The sequence below is a fragment of the Schistocerca piceifrons genome, chromosome 8, assembly GCF_021461385.2.
Source record: "Schistocerca piceifrons isolate TAMUIC-IGC-003096 chromosome 8, iqSchPice1.1, whole genome shotgun sequence".
Classification (NCBI taxonomy): domain Eukaryota; kingdom Metazoa; phylum Arthropoda; class Insecta; order Orthoptera; family Acrididae; genus Schistocerca; species Schistocerca piceifrons.
The window spans coordinates 473205979-473230463 of record NC_060145.1 but is presented as its reverse complement, the minus strand read 5'-3'; positions in this window follow the sequence as shown (position 1 = coordinate 473230463).

Genomic DNA, 24485 nt, shown 5'->3' with positions numbered 1-24485 from the left:
GTGTTAAAAAACATACTTCCGTGCATTTTTTTGGTTTGTATTAACCAATTACACTAGCCCTCTCCTCACGTTCGGTCTGTGGAATCGATTCGTCAGTATTTGATGTGGTTTACGAAATATATCCAGCGGTAATGTTAGGTGACTCACCCTGTATTTTCCGGTAACACTGACGTGTTTCTTAGATACATGTGATTGCTTCTTGTCAAATAGTTAAATGAATGAATGTAATTTGTTTAGTCATATTTATGCATATATGGCCATATCTCTCTGATATAGCATACTTTAGAAACTGAACGACAATGTTCGTTATTATTTTTCACTCTTTCAAGCTGCTGCTATTTCTTTCGTCCGAGATCCATTTTATAGAATATCTCACCTCACTTTTTTTCCTTGAAAATGGAAAATATCTGCCTTCTCCATTTCTGTTGTTTGAATTCACAATATGGACTTCCTCCTTAAGCAACAGTCAGTTTGTGTAGTGTTCTGATACTCTCTGCTCAGAGAGTAGACCCCGGACTGCGGACGAGTGTCTCATCGTGTTAATCAGTCTTTTGAAGTCCGGAGTGTGTGAAGTGTCGGTCAGAAAAAAATGCGTAAAGTGAAACGAGGAATTCAATTACAATTTCAACAGTTCGGGTGTCGATATGGTGAGAAAATATTTTCGGCTGATAAAATGCTATACTGTAAGCAGCGTGGCGTAAGAGTAACTGAGGAAAAGTCATTTAATGTCCAGGAACATATGGCAACAGAAAAACAAAGACATGGGGTACAACGAATCGAAAATCTAAAAACATCACAGCAGGTGACTCTACGGGAATCCCGCCAATCGTGAAGAACTTTGCACAGCTTTCCTTTGTGCTGACATTCCCTTAAGCAAACAGAGTCATGCAAAATTTCGTAAATTCTTACAAAAATACCCAGGTATTTGACATTACGAGAAAACAATAGAACAAGTCAGATGACTATTGCAAACAGGTTCGAAGAAGATGGTCCACAGGAAAAATTTCTAATAAACTCTGAACATATAGAAAAAATAAATTTGTTCACCATTAGTAAATTTTTCGACAGATCTGTGAGTGCCATATAGCCCGAAGGCGTTACGCATGACACTGTAGCCCTACTACATTTATGGTGAAAAATTCTGATTCCCTAAAAGCATTGTACAGGAAAATGATGCATGTAATAGGTTAGCTCAGACCTGACACAGAGGTGCAAAAGCGATTCGTACTAAACTCTGTGATGTTCAGAATTTTATTGGATATGTTGCAGCATTTAAATTGTTAACTTCAGCCATTTTCTTACCACCATCTTCGGATTTATTCCTGTTGTAACTGCTTTGGTGCAGTCAAAAGTATACTAGTGAAACAAGAATAAATAGGAAGGTGCTAATGGTGAAGTTGGAAAAGAAGTGTCAAAGAAAATGGGAAAGATGCTAGGAAAACGGTATCATATAGTACATCCCATTCAATGATTTTGTTGGCGGAAAAGTTCTCTCTTAATCATTTATATCTCCTTTATAATGATACTGTCCACTTTAAATATGGTTCTCTTGTGTCAGTAGAAGTACAAAAAAGTTACTCGAAGTACAGGGCCTTGGAAAGAAAATATTTTTAATTTGAACTTTTGGACAAGGTTTTCATTGTACAAACATCAAAAAAAGTTTTGCATCACCTCGGTTCCGACAGTTCCGCAACCTGCACAGAAAACTGGAATAGAGATCAACATAAAAATCATTTCCGCTCTTTTTATTGGTCATGAAAACCACACATTGCATGCCGTACCACCATACAGCGAGACCTCCAAATTGCTGTACACACCGTTATCTCTAATATCCAGTACCACGTCCTCTTGCAGTGATGCATGCCTGTATTCGTCGTGGCATATTGTTCACAAGTTCATCAACGCACTGTTGGTCCAGATTGTCCCACTCCTCAACGGCGATTCAGCGTAGATCCCTCAGAGTGGCTGGTGGGTCACGTCGTCCATAAACAGCCATTTTCAATCTATTCCAGGCATGTTCAATATGGTTCACGTCTGGAGAATATGCTGGCCACTCTAGTCGAGCGATGTCGTTCTCCTGAAGGAAGTCATTCACAAGACGTGCACGATGGGGACGAGTATTTTCGTCCATGAAGAGGAATGCCTCGCTAATATGCTGCTGATATGGCTCCACTATCGGTCGGAGGATGGCACTCATGTACCGTACAGCCGTTACGGCGCCTTCCGTGACCTCCAGCAGCGTACATCGGCCCACCATAATGCCACCCCAAAACAGCAGGGTACCTTCACCTTGCTGCACTCGCTGGACAGTGTGTCTAAGGCGTTCAGCCTTACCGGGCTGCCTCCAAACACGTCTCCAACGAATGTCTGGTTGAAGGCATATGCGACACTCATCGGTGAAGAGAACGTGATGCCAATCCTGACCGTCCATTCAGCATGTTGTTGGGCCCATCTGTACCGCGCTGCATGGTGTCGTGGCTGCGAAGATGGACCTCGCCATGGACGTCGGAAGTGAAGTTGCGCATCATGGAGCCTATTGCGCACAGTTTGAGTCATAACACGACGTCCTGTGGCTGCACGAAAAGCATTATTCAACATTTTGGCGTTGCTGTCAGGGTTCCTCCGAACCATATTCCGTAAGTAGCGGTCATCCACTGCAGTAGTAGTCCTTGAGCGGCCTGAGCGAGGCATGTCATCGACAGTTACTGTCTCTCTGTGTCCTCCATGTCCGAACAACATCGCTTTGGTGCACTCCGAGACGCCTGGACAGTTACCTTGTTGAGAGCCCTTCCTGACACAATGCGTACGCGATCGGCCCGCGGTACTGACCTTCTAGAATGTTGAACTACAGGCAACACAAGCCTCGTACTTCCTTCCTGGTGGAATGGCTGAAAATGATCGGTTGTCAGACCCCCTCCGTCTAATAGGCGCTGCTCATGCATGGTTGTTTACATCTTTGGGCTGGTTTAGTGACATCTCTGAACAGTCAAGGAGACTGTGTGATACAATATCCACAGTCAGTGTCTATCCTCAGGAGTTCTGGGAACTGAGGTGATGCAAAACTTTTTTTGATGTGTGCATTCTGGAGTCAGAGCTCATAAACTGAAGTAAAAATGAGGCTGTATGGAAAAAAAAAACAAGTCATAGATTTTCTACGTTCTGATACTATTAATAAAAAGCGTACCACAAGATCAAATCCCAAAGCTTACCTTGCCTCAAATGATACACATTTTATTGTTAAATAAATAGTTCATTATCATAAAGTGACTCACTAATTTATTTTATAAGAGAAATGTTATCTCACTTTGATTTTGTCAAGTCATATTTTTAACTTTATTGTAGATATTTTTGGAAATTTTTGATGATAAAAACATACGGTACTTTTGTGCATATTATGGTCATTGAGGTAATAAATGTCCTAAGTCTATAAATGTCATTGTCAGTTCACAGTTCACATTGTTAATGTATAAATATAAGGTAAGGAGCGGCGGAAACGTTAGCCATTTAGTATAAGCTTTCTTCAAACAGTAAACTTCCTTGCTAAGCTATAACACGTTACAAACTGAGTACACCAAGCCAACAATAGTTAATTATTAATATGAACTGCATTATTATTTTCCGATAGTTCACTTAATACTATAACAGGACTGTTGCACATTCCTAACAGTTCTGCTAGTAGGCCGTGTCTACGGGAGATGAGAATAAAAATACTTAAGTAAATAAAATCGATCAGACTTTTCGGACACATATTGCGTATTCTCGATTGACAGTGCAGAACTCATAAAACAGCGTTCGTCAAACCAGGAACATAGGCGTGGAGCCCTGTCAACGGGGCTGTTGTATTGGAAGACGCTAGCGACCGCAGCTTACACATTACGAAGATGCAGAAAAATTCTAACACTGGGTTATCCAGAAAGAATTTAACATTCTATGACTTGTTGACAGTAACTCCAATGAGTGGGCCCAAGTTATGGCACGAAAAGCACCCCCAGAATATCACACATTCACCTCCAGCCTGAACTGCTGGCTCTACACACTGTGGGTTATCACGTGATTGGGCTGTCGGTGAACATTCTTTGTATCATTTGTAAACAGATAGAAAGTTGCGAGTCGTCGGGCAAACTGCTCGTCTCCCTTCGGCGGCTTTGTTTTGCCCATAGAAGACGTGCAGTTTTATGTGCCAGTATGCAAAATAGCCCTCAGCGAGTTATCCGTCTGCAAATGGCAAATATCCTCTGCATTTGCTTGGAAACTGGTTGTGATGAACCTGCATTCCTGACAGTAGCGACTGTTGGTGTTCCAAGACGACACTACTCCTGTTTACAGAGGTCTTACTGTCCAGGACTGGTTTTGTGAGCACGAGAATGAATTGTCATGCCTCCCCTAGCCATCACAGCCACCAAACCACATTACTAAGCCTTCTTGATCTACAGGATGATCAAAAAGTCAGTATAAATTTGAAAACTTAATAAACCACGGAATAATGTAGATAGAGAGGTAAAAATTGACACACTTGCTTGGAATGACATGCGGTTTTATTAGAACCAAAATGCAGGATGGCGCTCCACCCCATATTGCTAGACGCGTGAAAGATCTCTTGCGCGCGTCGTTTGGTGATGATCGTGTGCTCAGCCGCCACTTTCGTCATGCTTGGCCTCACAGGTTCCCAGACCTCAGTCCGTGCGATTATTGGCTTTGGGGTTACCTGAAGTCGCAAGTACATCGTGTTCGACCGACATCTCTAGGAATTCTGAAAGACAACATCCGACGCCAATGCCTCACCATAACTCCAGACATGCTTTACAGTGCTGTTCACAACACTATTCCTCGACTACAGCTATTGTTGAGGATTGATGGTGGACATACTGAGCATTTCCTGTAAAGAACATCATCTTTGCTTTGTCTTACTTTGTTATGGTAATTATTGCTATTTTGATCAGATAAAACGCCATCTGTCGGACATTTCTTGAACTTTTGTATTTTTTTGGTTCTAATAAAACCCCATGTCATTCCGAGCATGTGTGTCAATTTGTACCTCTCTATCTACATTATTCCGTGATTTATTCAGTTTTCAAATTTGTACTGACTTTTTGATCATCCGGTACTTTGGAGGGAAGGCTCGCATGATCACTATCCACGTCTATCATTGATACCTGACCTAGTCATTGTATTATGGGAAGAAGAGTGTTAGATCCCCTGAAAGCATACATAGCTTGTATTCATCCGTTCTGAAACGACTGAATGCTAACACGTCTTTTACGCCATATTAGGCGCGGTAACGTATTGTATTTTTCGTGTTTCCATATTTTGTGCACGCCCCTGTGTTTTACTACTTCACAGCAGTGATATTGGATAGATTTTTTGTGATTTATCGCCACAGTTTTAATATAGCCCCATATGGTGTGAACAAAAAAGTATTTTTAGCAGGTCTTGGCGGTTGAACTACAACATTGTTTTTTCAATATTTACGCACTATGGGACAGTACCTTCACAAATGTTAATACAATTATTAGAGAGATACTACATACGATTTTCTCTTCTTAGGGCAACAGAAGATACAGTTTTAATATAGCTACATATTGTGTGAATAAAGAAGTATTTTTAGCAGTTCTTGGCTGTCGAACTACGACATTTTATACTGAACATTATGGTGAGTCCCGTCATATTAGGACAATCCCAACTTTGTAGTTCAAATTCATCATAGGTTCTGCTGTCCTGCATTCATCAGCCGTTCTCAGATGCATGGGCTTCTTCATTTTCTTGTGAGTCAAAGAGTTATTGTAATCAATGTATAAGGAGGTGGAAAAAAAATTCGTAAAGTCAGTTGCCTGATTATTAGCAATTCCGAATCCTTCGAGGAACCTAGCCAAATGGTAGTTCCATTTTGTTCTAAATCTCATGGTTAACTGTATGTTTGTAACTTTGGTGATTTCATAATTGATTCAGATCTTTTCCCATTTATTGCTGGCTTTTGTAATAAATTAAGGAGTTAATTTAAATCTTGTTTTTGTTTATCATATTTAATAGTTTTAATTGTAATATGCAAATTTGGCAAGGGCGACAATATTTCGTAGCGCTATTAATTCCATTTGCGTACATTAATTCCGCTTTGGGTGTCAAGGGTGTATCCGTATCGAGATAATTGTGAGTCAGTTAAATTCACCTGCGCACATGCGGCGTTTTGCAGTACATCGAGTGAGGTACCGTGACGTTTGAAGTATTGGAGTCGCATTCTATTGTAGAGGCGTTAAAATCCTCACTAAGCGAAACTGTTACGTGTTTCCCCTTCAGTGGAATTGCAGTATGAGTCCCTGCGAAAGATCTCGGCCAATTATGAACTCCAGCGCTCTCCTGCAGAACTAGATATCTGCCTCTCTGTGCCAGCCATTGTCCAGGAGTTGGGCTGGGAATTGACCGTGACATATTTAAATTGATATCAATACTAACAGTTGTAAGTTATCTTTCTGTAGTGTGACTGGCGCTATTTTTAATTTTGCTGGTGGAGCAGGGGCAGTCAAAATTTCTCGTACTGTTTCGTGCCATTTGCAGTTCCAACGGAAGGCGCCGTTTTATTGGGATGGCATACCAGAAGAAACTTGTATATGCCTTTCTTCGCCGACTTGAGACCATTATCGATGCACCGGCCGGAGTGGCCGAGCGGTTCTACGCGCTACAAACTGGAGCCGCGCGACCGCTACGGTCGCAGGTTCGAATCCTGCCTCGGGCATGGATGTGTGTGATGTCCTTAGGGTAGTTAGGTTTAAGTAGTTCTAAGTTCTAGGGGACGGATCACCTCAGAAGTTAAGTCCCATAGTGCTCAGAGCTATTTTGAACCATTAGCGATGCTAGGACGGTGATACACGGTATTGGAATCATGTCTCCTGACAAACTTTTTGTCTCGCGTGTGTGTATATGTGTGAGTGTGTAGGTGTGGGTGGTTCTTTGTCAGTGGTAAAACCTGATTTTAATTCTATTTTTCACAGTATCTCGGGTGCAGGCCGTCATTAAAGGATACTATTCTGCAATATTGGATAACAATTACCCAGAGCGTGGTTTTTACGCTAAATACCAGGTTATTATCTACACGTGCGATGTAATATCGCCAACACCTCCAGTTACGCGTAGAAGTGAGGGTTTCGCAGCTGTCTACTGGCTGCGACACGGCAGCCCGTGTACCTTAAACTCCCGCTCCTTGAAACCTCGCCCGACAGAATCCCCAGGTCGTCCCCAGTAAAGCGACTCGCCTGTTTTTGTGTCCTTACTGCAGATTACAGCCTGCAGAATTACCGTGTCCCACATTCTGAAGGCTGCTTCTTATGCAAGATGACGAGTCACATGAAAATTGGCCACGTCGAATCGATTTGTTCTGAAAAATGTTTGGCGTCTGGCTCGGCTGTGCAGACACCGAGCCAAATGCTAACTGCTGGGGCTTCCAGTTAGCCAACTGCCACGGCTACAAAAAGAAACGCGCGACACGCCGACTTCTCGCTGCCACTGCGGCTCCCGCCAACTCACCTTCGCGGATCTTCTGTTTCCGCCCTCACAACACAATGGTTTGGATACCAACATCCGATAGGAAATTCTTCCAGACGCGGATAGAATATTTTACATAAACGAACAGTTTTACAGATGAATTATTTTTATGGGTATTTTGAAATCATTTTTATTCTGTCGTACAATACAGGGTGTCATATGCGGCATTTACAACCTTGGTGATTTGTGATCCGTGGCCATTACACCGCGGTCCAAGACGTGTTTACGTAGCTAACGCTTCGTCTCCTGATGTTGGAGACATCCTCTGAGGCTGCAAAGACTCACTTAGCATTTTCAACCAGGCTCATCAAGCCGGAATCTTTATACATAAGCACACCATCATCAATATTCTAGACAGGTCAGAGATGCAATAGAAATTTATAAGCGCCAAAACAGATTTGACGGAGAGAGTAAGGACATAAATTATTCACGCTATGAGCTTTAGTGCTAAATAAATCTAACAGAGCCAAGTCTTCCTCGCTACAAGCTTAATAATGCACGTGGACGTGACTGTTGGATGAAACTGCAACGGACCATTGGGTGATAGCATTCACCTTCCTGTGCTGGTTTGTTTAAGGGGGGTAAGACTTTAAACGGGCCGACTTGGAGCAGGAGAGGCATCACAGGACATTTTAATTTCCAGTGTCTATACTTTTACAAATAAATTCATAAAACTTTGTCAGCATCATGAGAAAAGATTCAGGATTCACACTCATTGCAGTGGAAGTTCGAAAACATAAAACAAATTTTTTTTACGTGTGAAATTTCGTCATTTTTTCACTTACTAATGGCAGCATTTGTTGCTATAGGTGCATAAGTTAGAGATATTCTTCGATGAATTTTGCACAGCATATATACCATACTAAAAGATGTATGAAACTCTAGAATTTATTTAATTTATGAAAGAACGAATGAGCTGTTATACTTTAAACTTCATGTTTAGAAAAAAACACAAATTTCATAGTTAATTACCTCAATTTTTACCACAGTTTTTAATAGATGTGGAAAATTTTCATACACCTTTAAGTATGGTTTGTATGCTGTGCAAAATTCATCGAAGAATCTCTCTTACTTATCAAGAAAAGTGTACCTATAGCAACAAATGCAGCCATTAGTAAGTGAAAAAATGACGAAATTTCACACGTAAAAAAAATTTGTTTTCCTATGTTTTCGAACTTCCACTGCTATGTGTGTGAATTCTGAATCCTTCCTCGTCATGATGACAAAGTTTTATGAATTTATTTGTAAAAGTATAGACAGTGGAAATTAAAATGTCCTGTGGTGCCTCCCCTGCTCCAAGTCGGCCCATTTGACGTCCTACCCCCTTAATAAAACTGAGAAGCCAAACGTGAAGGACAGGAACATGCTTTAGACGGCGGGCCATATTACAACTACCATGAATGATATTTTTAAAACAGCTGTTTATTCGAGACAAAACCCCATTCTATGACAGAATCATAACTTATTTCGACCTACAGTGGCCATCGTCAGATGTTACAATACGAGAGAAGGGAAATGTATACATAATCTTGCTTTCCTTAATGGAAGCGTGTACGGTGTAGCGGCGTTATGTTTATGTCGTGTGCTGAGGATGAGGGAGAGGGTGAAACGCGCTGCCGCCACACAGCCTTCTGCTCACGACTACACCAAGGGTGCCGCCGACCCTAACGTCTCCACCCAGCAAACGGATCACCAAGAACAGTGTCATATACCTTCTCTTGATGAAACCCTGAGGAAAGGTTTGGAATTAAATCTAGGACGTTGGTGAAAACAATGGTGACCACTCCACAAACTCTTTTCCTGTGGCCTGGCCAATAATGGCAGTGAAGCTTTCGTGTTCCCCCAGGATACGAACCGGCTTACTTCCGAGTCGAGCGCCGCCCGCACAGGCATGCGTTAGCGATTTCAGTTACAGCGGCGAGTCATTAAGATCTTAAACTTTGTTCGAAAAAGCTCTGACAGTCTACTTGCGAACAAAAATACATATGGTTCATCCTTATTGGTCATGGGCGGCATTTGGTGAACAATGGTTCACTATAAGTGTAGTCAAAATGAGAGAGTTACAAGGATATAAATAAACGTACTTTCCTATCTGCAGTTTTTGTGCTAGGTGCGTGCGCGTCCTCTTCACGGTAAATATTTGATATATAAACCACGTAGTATGTCGAAATGACAATGGAAGTTTTAACAGTTGTTCTTTACTTGTAAATGTGCTGGTCCCTAAGTCATAAAATCATATTTAAAACCAGAATTATGTCCAATTGACGGGTCAGAACGGCAAAATCGTGAGCTGGTTGGACTGCCTGCCTATATTGCTCCAAAGGTTCTCAATATGGGGAAAGATGCGGTGACCTTGCTGCCCAAGGCAGGGTTTGGCAAACATGAAGGCAAACGGTAGAAACCCACGCCGCGTGTATACGGGCATTATCCTGTTGAAATCTAAGCCCAGGATGGTTAGCCGCGAACAGCAGCAAAACTGGGCATAGAATATCTTCGACGTACCGCTGTGCGAATGAAAACCAAATGGATCCTGCTATGAACTGAAATAAAATGACACCCCCAGACCGTCACTCGTGGTTGTCATGCCGTATTGTGGGCGATAGTCAGGACGTGTCCACATTGTCTCCACACACGTCTTCAGCCTGGAATCTCATTGACTTTAGTAGGATTGTCTTCAGTCACGAGTCCAATGTCGAGCTGAGCCCTGATGATCAACGAAGACGTTTCTGCAGACGCCCCGGATAACGGTAGGATACCAACCCGACTACCGCCGGCCATATGGCCTGAAACCAGGAGTTGTTATCTGTTATGGCATTTCATTTCGTAGCAGGATCCCTTTGGTTCTCACAAGCGCCACCCTTAAAGCGCAGCGATACGTCTACGATATTCTACGCCCCGTTTTCTTATCCTTCATGGCAAGCCATGGTGGACTTACATTTCAGCAGGACAATGCCCCCCCCCTTCCTGTACACAATGAGAGTTTGTTTCTACTGCTTGTCTTCGTCGTGCTTGCCAACCCCCCTCCCCCTGCCCCCCCCCCCCCCCCAGTTGGCCAGCAAGGTCGCCGGATCTCGAGAACATTTTGAGCATTATGGGCAGGGCCCTCCGACCAATTCGGGATTCTGACGATCCAGCGCGTCAGTCGGAGGGGATCTGTAACGGTATCTATCAGGAGGACGTCCATTAACTCTGTCAGTTACCGCAAAGTAGAATAACTGCTTGCTTAAGGGGAAGAGGCGGACCAACGCATTAGTGACAAGCTCAGTTTCTTAAATTGATTCTCTCGAATAAATCATCCAGTTTTCCTGCCTATTTCGGATCGCTGATGGCGCTACACTGCCGCTGCGAAATGTCTTGAGAACTCGCCGAAACTGATCATCACTTGCTACGTTTGCATAAGACATAACGTTCGGAACACGGAAACCAAATTTAGGAAAAAGTTTTTCATTGTTTTGTTTTCATGTTAAGGCCTGAAGTGGTTTTTCTATGCCTGTTGAATACCTATTTTCCTATCGTCACTTCTTTCATGTAAATGCACTCTGCAAGTCAGCTAATCCGGTTTCTGAGTTAGTCAGCTGTGTATCTCTTCTACTAAATATTAGAGGAAGACGGCTTCATCCTCATTCTAATACTGCTACTCCTCCTTCACTGCACAAAAAGTCACTCCGTCGACATTAGCCGAAAATTGATAGAAAAGAGAGATAAGCTGACAATCCAAGCTTATTTCGAAGATGGTTGTGCTTTTACATGGGAGCAAGAATCGATTCTGGAAGAGCAGATCTGGCAGCTAGAACTGTATTTCAAGGGTCAGTGTTGGAGTGATTACATGTATAAATCAGAAGCGGTATTGGGAAGTTGGTTGGCAATATCCAGTTTTTGGAGTCTCGTGTAAACGTATTGATCCTATCATAGAATGTGATTGTGTCCGAAATAAACAGAAATTCAGAATTAGTGAATCGCTGACTCCTTCGATAGGATGTCATCTTTTGCAACAAAATTAATAATAATATTGACGTAGTGTAGGTCAACGGCCTGGTGCAAGCTGTTTCAATTGGACGTCACTTATGCTACTTCCATGTCCCTAACCTTCCCCAGTAATCCTACGGACGGTTCCTACAGTTAAAAGTGTAACCTGTCGAATGCTCACATCGCTGAGAGGTGAATGCTATAATAAAGGCAGGTTACAAACATTCGAAAACGACCTGGGGTCCGATACTGCGACCTTCTAGTTTCCAGGCACGCGCTTAACCGTCAGACCACCGGGTCCGATTCTAAAAACTATATTTTCTTTTCATTTTAAACGTTCGAGGTGGGTAACTTCATTTGTCAGTGAAAGAATTTTCCGTGACCGTGAGAGAGACCTCTACGAGACTGCTCTCAATTCTGGAAAGCCTGAAGTCAAGGCCTGTTTGGAGACGAGGCTGGCAGGAGGAGGGGTGGAAGGAGGATATAAAATTCGTTCTCCCCCAGGAGCGCGCCCCAGCTCCAAGCCCTGGGCCAGGATTATGGACTATAAAGCGGGCGGGCAGGCGTCTAGCGGGAATGAGCAGGCCCTCGGGGGAGAAAATAGCCGACCAGAAATCCTTTCCTCCTGCCGGCGCGCCGGTACTGCTGCCGAGTACAGGTCAGTCAGGGCAACGTGGAACACAGCGACGCAGCCGCGGGAACAGGCAGCTGCACTTGCGCTTCGATGTCCCAGGAGGGAGGGTCCATACTTAGGGACGTGACAAGAAGCATCATTCGAAGCAAAAAATCCAATAAACATGGGCTCTAAAATGAATACCTTACCAGGTATGAGCACTTCTTCGTCACCGATATTGTGAAGCAAGTATCTTCTATTGCAAGCTCTTTGCTCTTCATATTTCTAGAAGTGGTAATATGGACGAAAAAATATGGACGAAAACAAGAAAAGAATATCGAGTAAACTTGGGCTCTAAACTGCATACCTTAAGAGCTGTCACCACTTTTTCATCTTCGCTACTGTGAAAGCTCTTCTACTGAACAAGTGCTCAGAGCACACATTTAGAACTCATGTTTACCTGAAAATATTGGTTGGTATGGTCGATACTACCGCCTCACAAATTATGGAAAGCAAAGACCTCGCAGTAGAAGGCATTAATTTCACAGTATCGAAGACGGAGAGTTGCTCATAGCTCGTAGGGTACACATTTTAGAACCCATGTATACTAGACTTTTTCTGCTTCTAATTGTCGTATCCTTTATATCCCTGAATACTGACCGTCCCTCCTGGGATACCTTGTGTACAGGTGGAACCAAAACTCCGCCGACAAAATATTTTCCGAGTATTTCTGTATGATGTGCTCGTTACGGAGTTGGTAGAATTCGGCTTGATTTCTTGCCCCTTGTGCAGGCATTGACAGGATCCATAAATAATTGAATATTCAGTATTTTTCTTCGTCACATATCGTATTCGCAAACACATATATTCCTAGAAATCTAGGAATGAAAATGTTGCGAGAGCTCCGTACTTTTAATGTATCTTTTGCCGTATCGAATTTGATAGGAATAGAAGGGTTAATAATGCAAGTAACACTCATCTAATGGCGGTCTGAGCACCTTCTGTGAACATCACTAGCATCAAATTTTCATGGGCTCCTAACGGGCAACAGTGCAGCTGTGACATTTTTCACCAACTGCGACATAATGGCGTATACAAACAGCGATCCAATACTGTAAAATGCTTTTTTATTCCAGTCTCTGATCACAAATGAATTCTTTAGACGACGACCGGTTTCAGTCTGTAATGACAATCCTCAGACCGTTTTTAAACCATGTCCTAAAGTGATACGGCCATAATGGCATCGTCAAAACATATAATCAGCATAGCATCGTCACATAGATTTAAAATATGGTGTAGAATAGGCCACATCGTCCACATAGTGATTATTGCCAACTAGCTATGCTGATTATATTTATGTGTTTTGACGATGCCATTATGGCCGTATCACTTTAGGACATGGTGTAAAAAAGATTTGAACGTGGTCATTACAGACTGAAACCGGTCATCGTCTAAAGAATTCATTTGTGATCAGAGACTGGAATAAAAAAGCATGTGGCATTTTTGTTACATAAAAAAGGTGTTTCTTTTTACGAGGGCTGCCCAGAAAGTAAAGCACAGCACTTTTTTCAGCCGAAAACAATGTTACGAATGCGAAACGTTATGTACGTATTATTTGAAGTCTCCTGGGTGAGTGCGCCAAGTTTCCGTCACTTCCGACAAATAGTATGGCTGCAGGACAGTTTCAAAATTGCGTCTGTAGGTGACGTAAGTTACAAGCAACGTGTCATCATTGAATTTCTCACGACAGAGACAGAAGCAGTGGGGAATATTCACAAACGCTTGTGCAAAGTCTATAGAGCATCTGCTGTCGACAGAAGTGCAGTCAGTCGCTGGGCTCGGAGAGTGAGGACATCAGATTTGCAACGGTCGGGGAGACCATCCACGGCTGTCACACCTGCCACACCTCACCTAGCCCCCTCTGACTTCGACTTGTTTGGGCCATTAAAGGCTGCCATTCGTGGAAAACATTTGGAGGACGATATGATGATTCACATAGTGAAGCACTGGCTCTGCCACCAGGGTAAGGACTGGTACGTACAGGGCACAGACGCCCTTGTTTCGCCCGGGAGGAAGGCTATAGAACGGGATTGAGATAACGTGGAAAAATAGGGCATGTCCATAAAATACCATTCTTTCATCTGTGTAATTCTCATTATGTTCAATAAAGAGCTGTTGAAGAAAGCAAAATGCGGTGCATTACTTTCTGGGCAACCCTTGTATACCCTCCAAAATTTTATATACGTAATTGTTTTTACGTCCTGTCTATCTCTTGGCTAATAGAGAACAATGCTGTCATTATATTAATGTAACATTGACAGTACATAAGGAATCTGATCGTCTTCTAAACCTATAGAACGATGATCAGATTCTGATAAACGAAATATCAAAGAAAAATCCCGTGACCACTATTTCTTGGAAAATTTTGCGTCATCATATGAACTCGGCAGTTTTCGCTATGTAGAACGGTAACAAAAGTAAACGGTTGGCTCTGTCACAGTTTTTGCATTACATTTAAGAAGTTTACTCCGCTCTTACATCATGAAATGAGGAGAAATACCGTAGCAAAATGTTTCTCACACCAAAAAGAATAATAAAACTGTGGTGTCACCGCCAGACACCACACTTGCTAGGTGGTAGCTTTTAAATCGGCCGCGGTCCGGTAGCGTACGTCGGACCCGCGTGTCGCCACTGTCAGTGATCGCAGACCGAGCGCCACCACACGGCAGGTGTAGAGAGACGTACTAGCACTCGCCCCAGTTGTACAGCCGACTTTGCAAGGAAAGGTTCACTGACAAATACGCTCTCATTTGCCGAGACGATAGTTAGCATAGCCTTCAGCTACATTTACTACGACCTAGCAAGGCGCCGTATTCAATTGATATTTCTTATATGAAGCATGTATCATCAAGAGCGATGTTCTACAATTATGGATTAAAGTTAAGTATTCCAGAAGCTACGTACTTTTCTTTATAGCATTCATTACGTATCCTGTTTCAGACCTCACGCCAGCCTGCGTGAGTTTAAGCGCGTGCCTTTCGGCTTCCTCTCATTGTGTCTAGGCTGTCTTGTCTAGACACATCAAAAACCTTTCACGGATTCTGGGTACCTCTTTTTCTGGAAGAAGATTCTCAATAAGATTTTTGCTCTATTTGCTTAATTTCTGTATTAATGGAAGGAATTAAAACGATGTCATTGTATTCTCAGAATGTACGATCCTGGAATTTCCATCATCCTCTCTGTGATCCACAAGGTCTCTCTAGTAGAGTCTTCCTCTAGGGTTTACGGAGCGTGTCTGTAACACTCTCGTATTGAGTAAACGACCTTGTTACGAAACGCGCCGCTCTTTGCTGGATCTTATCTAGGTATCTCTTCCGTTAGTTCAACTCGGGCTGTGTCTGGCGTTGATGAGGAAGAATTGGCTGAACAAATGTTTTGTAAGCCACTTCTTTCGTGGCTGAAATAAATTTCTTCGAGATTCTCCCAATGAATCTCAGCAGGGCATCAACTTTTGCAACATTTTGCATTATATGCTCATTCCATATTAAGTCGCTCCTAGGTATTTCACGGTACTTAAAATTTCCAGTGGTTTCTCGCCGAAAGGGAAGTCCAACAGTAGGACATCTCGTCGGATATTCATGCGAAATACATCAAATTTAGGAACGTTCAGGGTCAATTGGCAGTCCATATTCCAGGCGCTAGGCCCTCTTCGTTGGTCCAGCGAGTCTTTCATGATCTGGCACTGCTGTTCTTAGTACAAACTAACTACTTTCAGCTACCATACTTTACTCTCGAACAGGGACGCCATTATAGGATCAGAACACGAATACAGATTATTCCACACTGAAATGCTCTACTATTTGTCGGGGGAAATCGGAATGCTGTCTGTAGATTTTAGAACTACTCTGCAGTTACTGGTAGACGCTGCTCCCTGTACACGACCTCATCTGATCAGTACCAGACATTAAATCTGAGTAAGAGACAGCAATTAATTTTTGGCACTTTTATTGCTTACAACGTTTTGTCCAAACTATCTGTCACCGATTACCACTGTACAGTTACACCATCCATGACGTGCAGGTGGCTACAGAAAAGTTTCCCTTAGCGAAGAATGCTCTCTAACAGACTATTTATTTAAATTTCGGGCAAAGTTTTTCCATGTGTTACTTGTGTATATGACGAACCCTCTCCGTTCAGAACAGACTGCTGTGTTACTTTTCAGAGAGCCATTCCGTGCTTTTCACTGATAATCGAGACACGTGACATGACAGGTCCAGAATAAAGCATAAAAGAGGTGACGGTGATACAAAGTTGCAAGCTGTCGCTTCCTTTAATCATAAATATCTGTCTGAGTGATGCTAAATGTTATTACCTTTACATAAAGAAAAGTATTCTCTTCTCAATAACCTCCAAATCGTGAGGAACACCCTTAATTTTTATCTATGGATAAGTGTCTTTACTCATGCCACTTTTGTTGCCTATGCCTGTAATTACATTCAGAAGGCAAATTAATAATCAAACTAATTAATTTAATGAGATTGAACCTTAAATTGCTGGTCTACCCATGAACCACCACACTACAAAATAAAAACAGTGAATAACTGATGGAGTATGAATGAGAACAGTGGCGTATTTAAGTTTACAAAATAGTGAGAAGTCTTATTAATCATTTTGTAGGTACAACTAGCTGATAAATCTCACCAAAAAATGAAAAACAATATTTCTGAAAAGGAATGATATTTGCTTGGCAAAGCATATATTGGGGTGGAAGCCATTAAAGTTCTCCCCTGAATTAATCCCTTTTACAACGCAATTTGTCTTTGTTTTCACGAGTCCACTGTGAGTCTCTAGTCTATTCAAACGGAATCCACTATGGCCAAGTATACCAGAAACTACGGTTAATATCATTTAACAACCCTACGCTCGTGCAGCAGTGTTTCACACTTTCACCTTGATCGAGGCGGCAGCAAAAAACGGCGCGCTGTGGGCGAGAAGCGGTTCGTTCCGGCAGCTGTAGTGTTCTGATACGTCCACGAAAATTTACAAACTATGTGCCCTGGTGTTCTGATTATCAGAAAGCGGGAAACTTCGCTATCAGGGCACTGAATTCCCGGCAGATATCACTGCGAGGTGCATCCGTTCGCTGGTTTGGCCGACCCAATTTGACTCAGGCAAGACAGTGCATGTTGGGATTGTCAAACGTCAAACGGCCAACTCATGACGAATAAGTTCACCTTTACGATACATGATACGTCCCAGATGAGATGCAGGTCCACTGTTGCTATAATTGGAAACCATCACTGGCTTTTAGTCAACCACAAGATACAAACCACAAGTCTCACCCACTAGGGGAAGACCTGAAGTTCTCCACCAGGGGAGGATCAGAAGACGAAGAAAAACAAATAATCACAATCACTCTACAACAAGACTCGACACGGGAGCCAAATTAGCAAAAACGAAACAGTCCCCACATTGCACAAACAATTGAACTATCCTCAAATCACTGAATATCCCATCTTGAGTGTTCTGTTGGTCTGGTAGCCAATCCAGTCACAGCACCAGGGTTCCCCCACTGGGAAAGCAAGCCTCCTCTTTGCGTATCTTAAGAGGAGAGCTTCTGTAAAGTTTGGAAGGTAGGAGACGAGATACTGGCAGAAGTAAAGCTGTGAAGACCGGGCGTGAGTCGTGCTTCGGTAGCTCAGATGGTAGAGCACTTGCTCGCGAAAGGCAAAGGTCCCGAGTTCGAGTCTCGGTCGGGCACACAGTTTTAATCTGCCAGGAAGTTTCATATCAGCGCACACTCCGCTGCAGAGTGAAAATCTCATTCTGGAATTTAGTTCTTGTTAGACAAGATCATTCACCTGCCCCGCCGGCCGGAGTGGCCGAGCGATTCTAGGCGCTACAGTTTGGAACCGCGCGACCGCTACGGTCGCAGGTTCGAATCCTGCTTTGGGCATGGATGTGTGTGATGTCCTTAGGTTAGTTAGGTTTAAGTAGTTCTAAGTTCTAGGGACTGATGACCTCAGCAGTTAAGTCCCATAGTGCTCAGAGCCATTTGAACCATCACCTGCCCCTACCAATAGGTCTTATGCAACCCGCAACGCCTTCATAAACCACATGAGAGATTTTCATATTCTCTTTCTCGCTTTGTGTAAACTAATGGAACTACAGAAAAAATGAACAGGAAATGTGGTATACTTACATTTTTTACGGGGATTCGTTTTCGCTAGGGACCATGGTTTTCGAGTTATTCGAGAAAAACTCGTTTGAATGTCACTTTTGTACGTTCTTCTTGATTAATTCTAAAACTACGGCCTTAAGCGGAAACGTATCCAAGTACAAAATTGAACTGCATTAAATTCTCTACAAAAAGATCCTGTTCATTTTCCTTATAGGTTACTTAGAGCGTGTAAGGAGCGCGAGAATACGAGAAACCTGCGCGTGGGTTTGAGGGTGTTATGGGTTGCGTAAAACCACCGGTAGGAGCAGCTGGTTCACCTTCTATAAGAGAACGAAGTCTTTCGGCTGTTCGTTGGTTTTTGTTATGTACATGTGGCTCTATTTATTTTGTTCATATTTTCTGATGTCCAAATATATATGCAAAAATATGTTTCCTACCTGAGGATGGACGTAGCTGGCTGCTGAGACTGCAGTTTCTGCCTTCACTGATTTTGCCAAGATGACAGAGAGCCTGTCTTGATTTTACGCGAGTCTACCCTAAAATAATTATATAATTATGGACGCTTTTAGGCGACAATTAGATTGAATCAAGCAGCTTCTCGTAATTCCCTAAAAGGACACTTTCTTGCTTTAGTTATGGTTCACACACAAGCGTCCCTATACTGAGAAATCGAGTACAGAATCTTTGCAACTTTAACCACTTGGAATCACACGTTTTATATTCCACCTTTCTACACTTTTTTCACAACACTGACCTCAGTTTTGTACATTCAACGTCCAGAAAAACTCGCGTCCTCCCTCTTTTTATTTCCTTCCTTCCACTTTCCTAGAGATGTGCGTTCCTTTCGTTTTACACTCATATTAATCCCTCTGCGCCAAACAACAGAAAATTCACTAGTACAACATTTACGAACGTTGAAAATTACATATTTCAGAGAACATAGAAAGTATGAATTAAAAATAAAGACACAAAATATAAATAAATGCCCAGGAAGAAATTCCGTCTCAACGTGAATGATTGTTTCCGAAGAAAAGTGGGAAATCATCAGCACCCGTCTGGGGTAAGCGAAATAATGCGAGGGGTGTGTCTGTTTTTGCTTCAAGGGCTGACAGGGTACTCCGCGTCTGCTTTAATCTTCTCGTATGGTCACACACTCAAGGAGCAGGCGTTCTTACCCTGAAGGTTGCCTGGATCGAGTGAAATCGAGGGGAGTCTTCAGATTCTCCCAGGACCGAAATAAGAAAGCCACCAGCATTGCAGTGTCAGGATCTTTGACAAAACTTTCATAAACGCTAGGACAGCGCCACAAGTTGAGAAATATTTTACTGTGTACCACAAGCAAAAGACTCAGTGCAGAGCCGCGCGGGATTAGCCGAGCGGTCTAAGTCGCTGCAGTCATGGACTGTGTGGCTGATCCCGGCGGAGGTTCGAGTCCTCCCTCGGGAATGGGTGTGTGTGTTTGTCCTTAGGATAATTTAGGTTAAGTAGTGTGTAAGTTTAGGGACTGATGACCTTAGCAGTTAAGTCCCACAAGATTTCACACACACATACTCAGTGCGGAAGTACACCCTTGACTCACGCAACACAACAACAGTTTTCCTTTCAGGTCATGCGGTGGAAGTCTCTCACATTCTGACGGTGTAGGCACAGCTGTTCATTTAGTGTAAGCATCGTGGGCGGCTTGCAGCTGTTCAGTCGAGTTTCCCACAGAAGCAGGAAATGATGCGCGGGACGCGGCTGAAAACACAGCGAAACACCAGCAGTATCGCTTCTCTTGCTAAACCGCAATCGCCTGACTGTTCGTTACGTGCGTCATTCGTAGTTTTCCTGCAGTAGAAACGCCTCTTTGGTCGCATCGTGATACAACGGGTAATTTTTTGGCCTGCTTGTTGAATTTCAAGGGTAAAGGCGAGTCCGCCTATCTGATAAATATTCAAAACCCGTGTCTAAGCACCGGTATTAGTTCAATGCCCTTCCATGTGGAATGTTCATTCTGACGCGAGTATCGTTCGTCCTATGAATAAAGTATGCATGACGAATATTTATCAGCAGTGAGGAGTACGTTTTATTTGTTTCATAAATTTTTCCTTCTTGGTTGAACACTATTCATAGCTAACTGGTTTCACATAATTTTGTAATTTTCGGTTTCTAGGAACTGTCGTATTTCATCTGTAATTAGCAGTGTGGGACATACGAGATGATTGTCACTGTAGAAATGTGCGGTCCATGCAACGCTTACTGCAGTGCGACATGTGGCACGCACGTATCAGACTTCCCGAAGCGCAGCGTTGCAGTTGCTACAGAAAATTAGCACAGCAGTACAGACCTAGATGGTCCTTATTTTAACTGGACTTTTAAAATAACGCATTTAGTTCTTCGTAAATTACATGCATAATTTTGTGATAGCAAACAAGTAAAAACTAAGCTGACATTCAGCACATCATGTGAACGCCTGGAACAAACGAATGAAACATCGTCGCCGCACATAAAATCCACCTCCACACCATCCGCTTGGTTTGAAAACCAGCAAGACATCTGGCCTGTACCTTCTCATTTAATATGATAATTACAGTCAAGTAAGAGAATAATGAGGAGGCATAATATTACAATAATAGCTTAGAAATACATTATAGATTTCAGTAACTGTTTGCACTGAACTCTAGCTAATTTCTTGTCTCAACTACAATTAATACGGCGTTGGTCTTCTTTTTCTTCACTTTCTGAGAGAGCTTGGGAAAACTGCACACTCTGGACAGGATGGGCAAGGCAGTGTCCAGTGTAAAGAAAAAAGTAGGCCGCAGCTGCCAGCAGGGACTCTTAGCATTCGTAGAAAGCAGGGCAGGTAGCGTGAGGTGCTGCAAGTGAGATAGTTGCGTAGCCGGGCGGGTCCCCAGGATTCGAGGGTTATTTTTCGTTTACGACGTGGCTCCAGTTCAGCGTTCAAGCAGCGCCGAGAGAACGAACTTCATAGGTGGGAGGCCAGCACTCTGCCATGTTCAGAATAGTGCATTCAGCTGACAACCATCTCATACTTTAGGAGAAATACATGAGATACAGCAAAATAAGGGTCTAGCCTCGAGCACAGTTTTTTGTTTCCGTAGGACCTGTGATGTGAGGCTAGCTGCTGGACACGAGAACAAGCGACTGGAAAAATGCTTGCGATGTCAGGAGGATTAATCGCAGGGAGAAGTTTTATGGAAAAGTGGGGTGCATCGAAGTGACGTTGGAATTTTCGATTGGCGCGTTTTCCTTGGTAGGATTTTTGAGAAAGAAGCAGTTACGCCATTGGGAGGCTCACAAGACCCGATCGCGTGCGAGGTTACAAAGGGCCAATGATACTTGTGGCATTCGACGCCCCACGTATCGTCTAGCATGCAACCACAATATTGACTGTTAATGGCAACAGGGGGCCGGCCTGGAGGTGTCCAATGATGAGCACAGCTTGAGTCTACGCAACTTAGCTGAAGTGCTTAGTCGACGAGTAACTCAAAACAGTGCTACAGTGCTAGTGGTTTTGATACAAAGCAGAGCAATGGTAACGACAAAGCAAACATTGCATTATATCTACAACAACAGTTGCCAAAGTTTCCATTTCGTAGGGAAGTAACCCAAGAAATTTGGCACAACGAGAAAGAAGTGGCAAATGAGTCAGTGGAATTTGTGGTGTCGTATACACTCGACTGTGTGGAAAATATACATGACGAGTACAATGATAATGATATGTGCTTAACAAGTGAAGCTGATACTGATATAAGTGTCGAACCATCAAGTTCATCATCCTCGTCGGACAGGGAGCCACAAATCCCGCCTCCAATGAGACGAAGTAAAGGATAGTCGTTCATGGAGCGGGTACTAAAGGTAATTACATGCGAGAAAGATCATCCGCAGAATAGTGAAAAAACAGTTATGAACAGATTTAGAATACGTCACCAGCAATATGACCGCGTATTTTACAAGAAAAACTGTTAATACTCAAGGGAGGACAAGGCACACTTGTTACAAAAACTGGTGATTGCGCGTGGTGCTCGATACAATTTACAAAATGTGCATGACAGTGGCATACTCGTATGTTGTGCACGTCAAACTGAGTCAGACATTGATTACAGTGATTTCAAGGGAAGCAGTGGATGGCTGCATGACTTCAGCTGTGCTACAGAACTGGAAGACGTAACATGAAATTTCAAACAAAGCGTCTCCTTGATGAAGCACAGCAAACTGCGAAATCGGCCCGACAGTTTGTAGATGAGATAAATAAAACTTAACCCATGCTTCAGAAAGCAATTTGTTTTCAGCTCCGACCAACTGAGATTCGAAGAGGAAATTCGTATGAAAGGAGCCCTGGAAATAATAGGTACCTAGAGAGTTGTATCAAGCTCAACTAACAATGTCTTAATGCATTCGTAAACAATTATGGTTAATCTGGATGGTAAATTGGCTGGAAAGTTATTTGTAGTGCTGCGAGAAGTTGGAGGTGCTCTGCCCTCTACTGTTCTTTCTCGTGTACGTGATCTTGCAAGGGCAGTAGGGAATACTTACGCCACAGCAAGCAAGAATGGGAAACTGGGCGTAAGAGAACTAAAACTATTGTATGATCACTGCTTTTGGCCAACAGCTGTGTAAGACGTCGTGGTCTCCTGACCTTCATTGCTTACATATCCCGCTGTCACAATCATATTCCGCACGTCAAGACGCTTCATTCGAACCCAAACTCGATAAGATAAAGTCAATGTTGTATGAATTCACGTAAACGATATGCAAATAACTAATAAATAGCAAATGCGCACCGAGATTAAAATACTCAAGGCTGGCGTACACACACGCATTCAAGACACGACGGTCGCAGGAGCTTTTAGTTCGGGAGACGCAAACCGCACGCCGAGGGGCCAGACATTTCAGAGGACGACCAGCCTATCTATGTCGGCCGGTGACCAGCCGTAGAGCAGACAGCGTTTGCCCGAGTGAAAGGAAGAATGACCCCGTGTTCGGCTTAAAAGCAAATTCCGCTACATAGTGTGGAAGCGCCCACCCTACGCATTCTTTACGACATAGCATGCAGTTGCATAGATTTTCACAGGGAGACAGCAAACGTCAAACGCCGATGCTACAGATTTACGGATTGGTCGCCTTAAACGAAACGTCAGTCTCACGTTTTAGAAGAGCAATGCTGACTGGCAGACAATATTTCTGAAGCCTTGAGCTGAAGGAGTAATGGAAGAGACCGAAAGATATACTCCTTCACGTCTGGAGTGGAGAGGCGCCGTTCTGTTGCCGCTCTTGGAGCGAGGAGCAAGTCTCTCCTCAGTACTTCACTGGGAGAGCACCTCTGTCGAGAGCGAATCGGAATGGGGCTCTATATTGAGTCCTTGCGATTAAGCGTTGTTCACTGTGTTGGTCGCCACGCTTATTGTGCGGTGTGAACGGACAGAGTTATAGTTAAACGCCTGCGAGCGAATTTTCGAGTGGCATCGCGGTGGACTGGTTATCTGACCGGTGTACCACTCCAGCAGATATTTATTGCTGAAAGTTTTTCAGGCAATTCTCTTTAGAACGTTAGGAGCGTCTGTCTGACTACTGTAGTAGTGTGGGGGTGGAAATTGCATCTTGCAGGAGCCACAGGGAAAAGGGTACATCTCAGATTAATCCGTTGCGCAGAATGACAGAATAGCACCCACGCCGCTCACAGCTGTTCAAAATAAGTTGCTTTTGTTTGATTCCTGGTCTGTGTATAAAAATTATGCAACTTTAGACCACACTACTCCTCCTGCAAAAAGTGTATGACATTGTAGTTTTCACCACCTGGAATCAGCCTCTGGATGTTTGTTTCTTCCGTAGATATAATACATACTATCGCACTGTCTGAAGTTACGTCTTAAAGGATAACCAGTTCCACGATAAGCTCCACGACAGATGGTTTCGCTTTCGTTTGCATGCCATCATATTCCATCAGTTCCCATCACCCCGTTTCACCCGTATGATTCTGTATGCATTCTTTAACAGTGAGTACCTAGCTGAAAGTCTTGCACAGTTTGTAACTCCTAACGAACTCGCCTTCTATATTGATAGTGTGAAACTTTGGGATCACGGCGACTTGCCATTTTCCATTCGGTGTTCATAGTGCAAGTTAATGGTTTGTTCTGAACAATTGTTGAATGTCAACAATGTCCCTTTTGTGCCGTAGAAGTCTGATGTCTG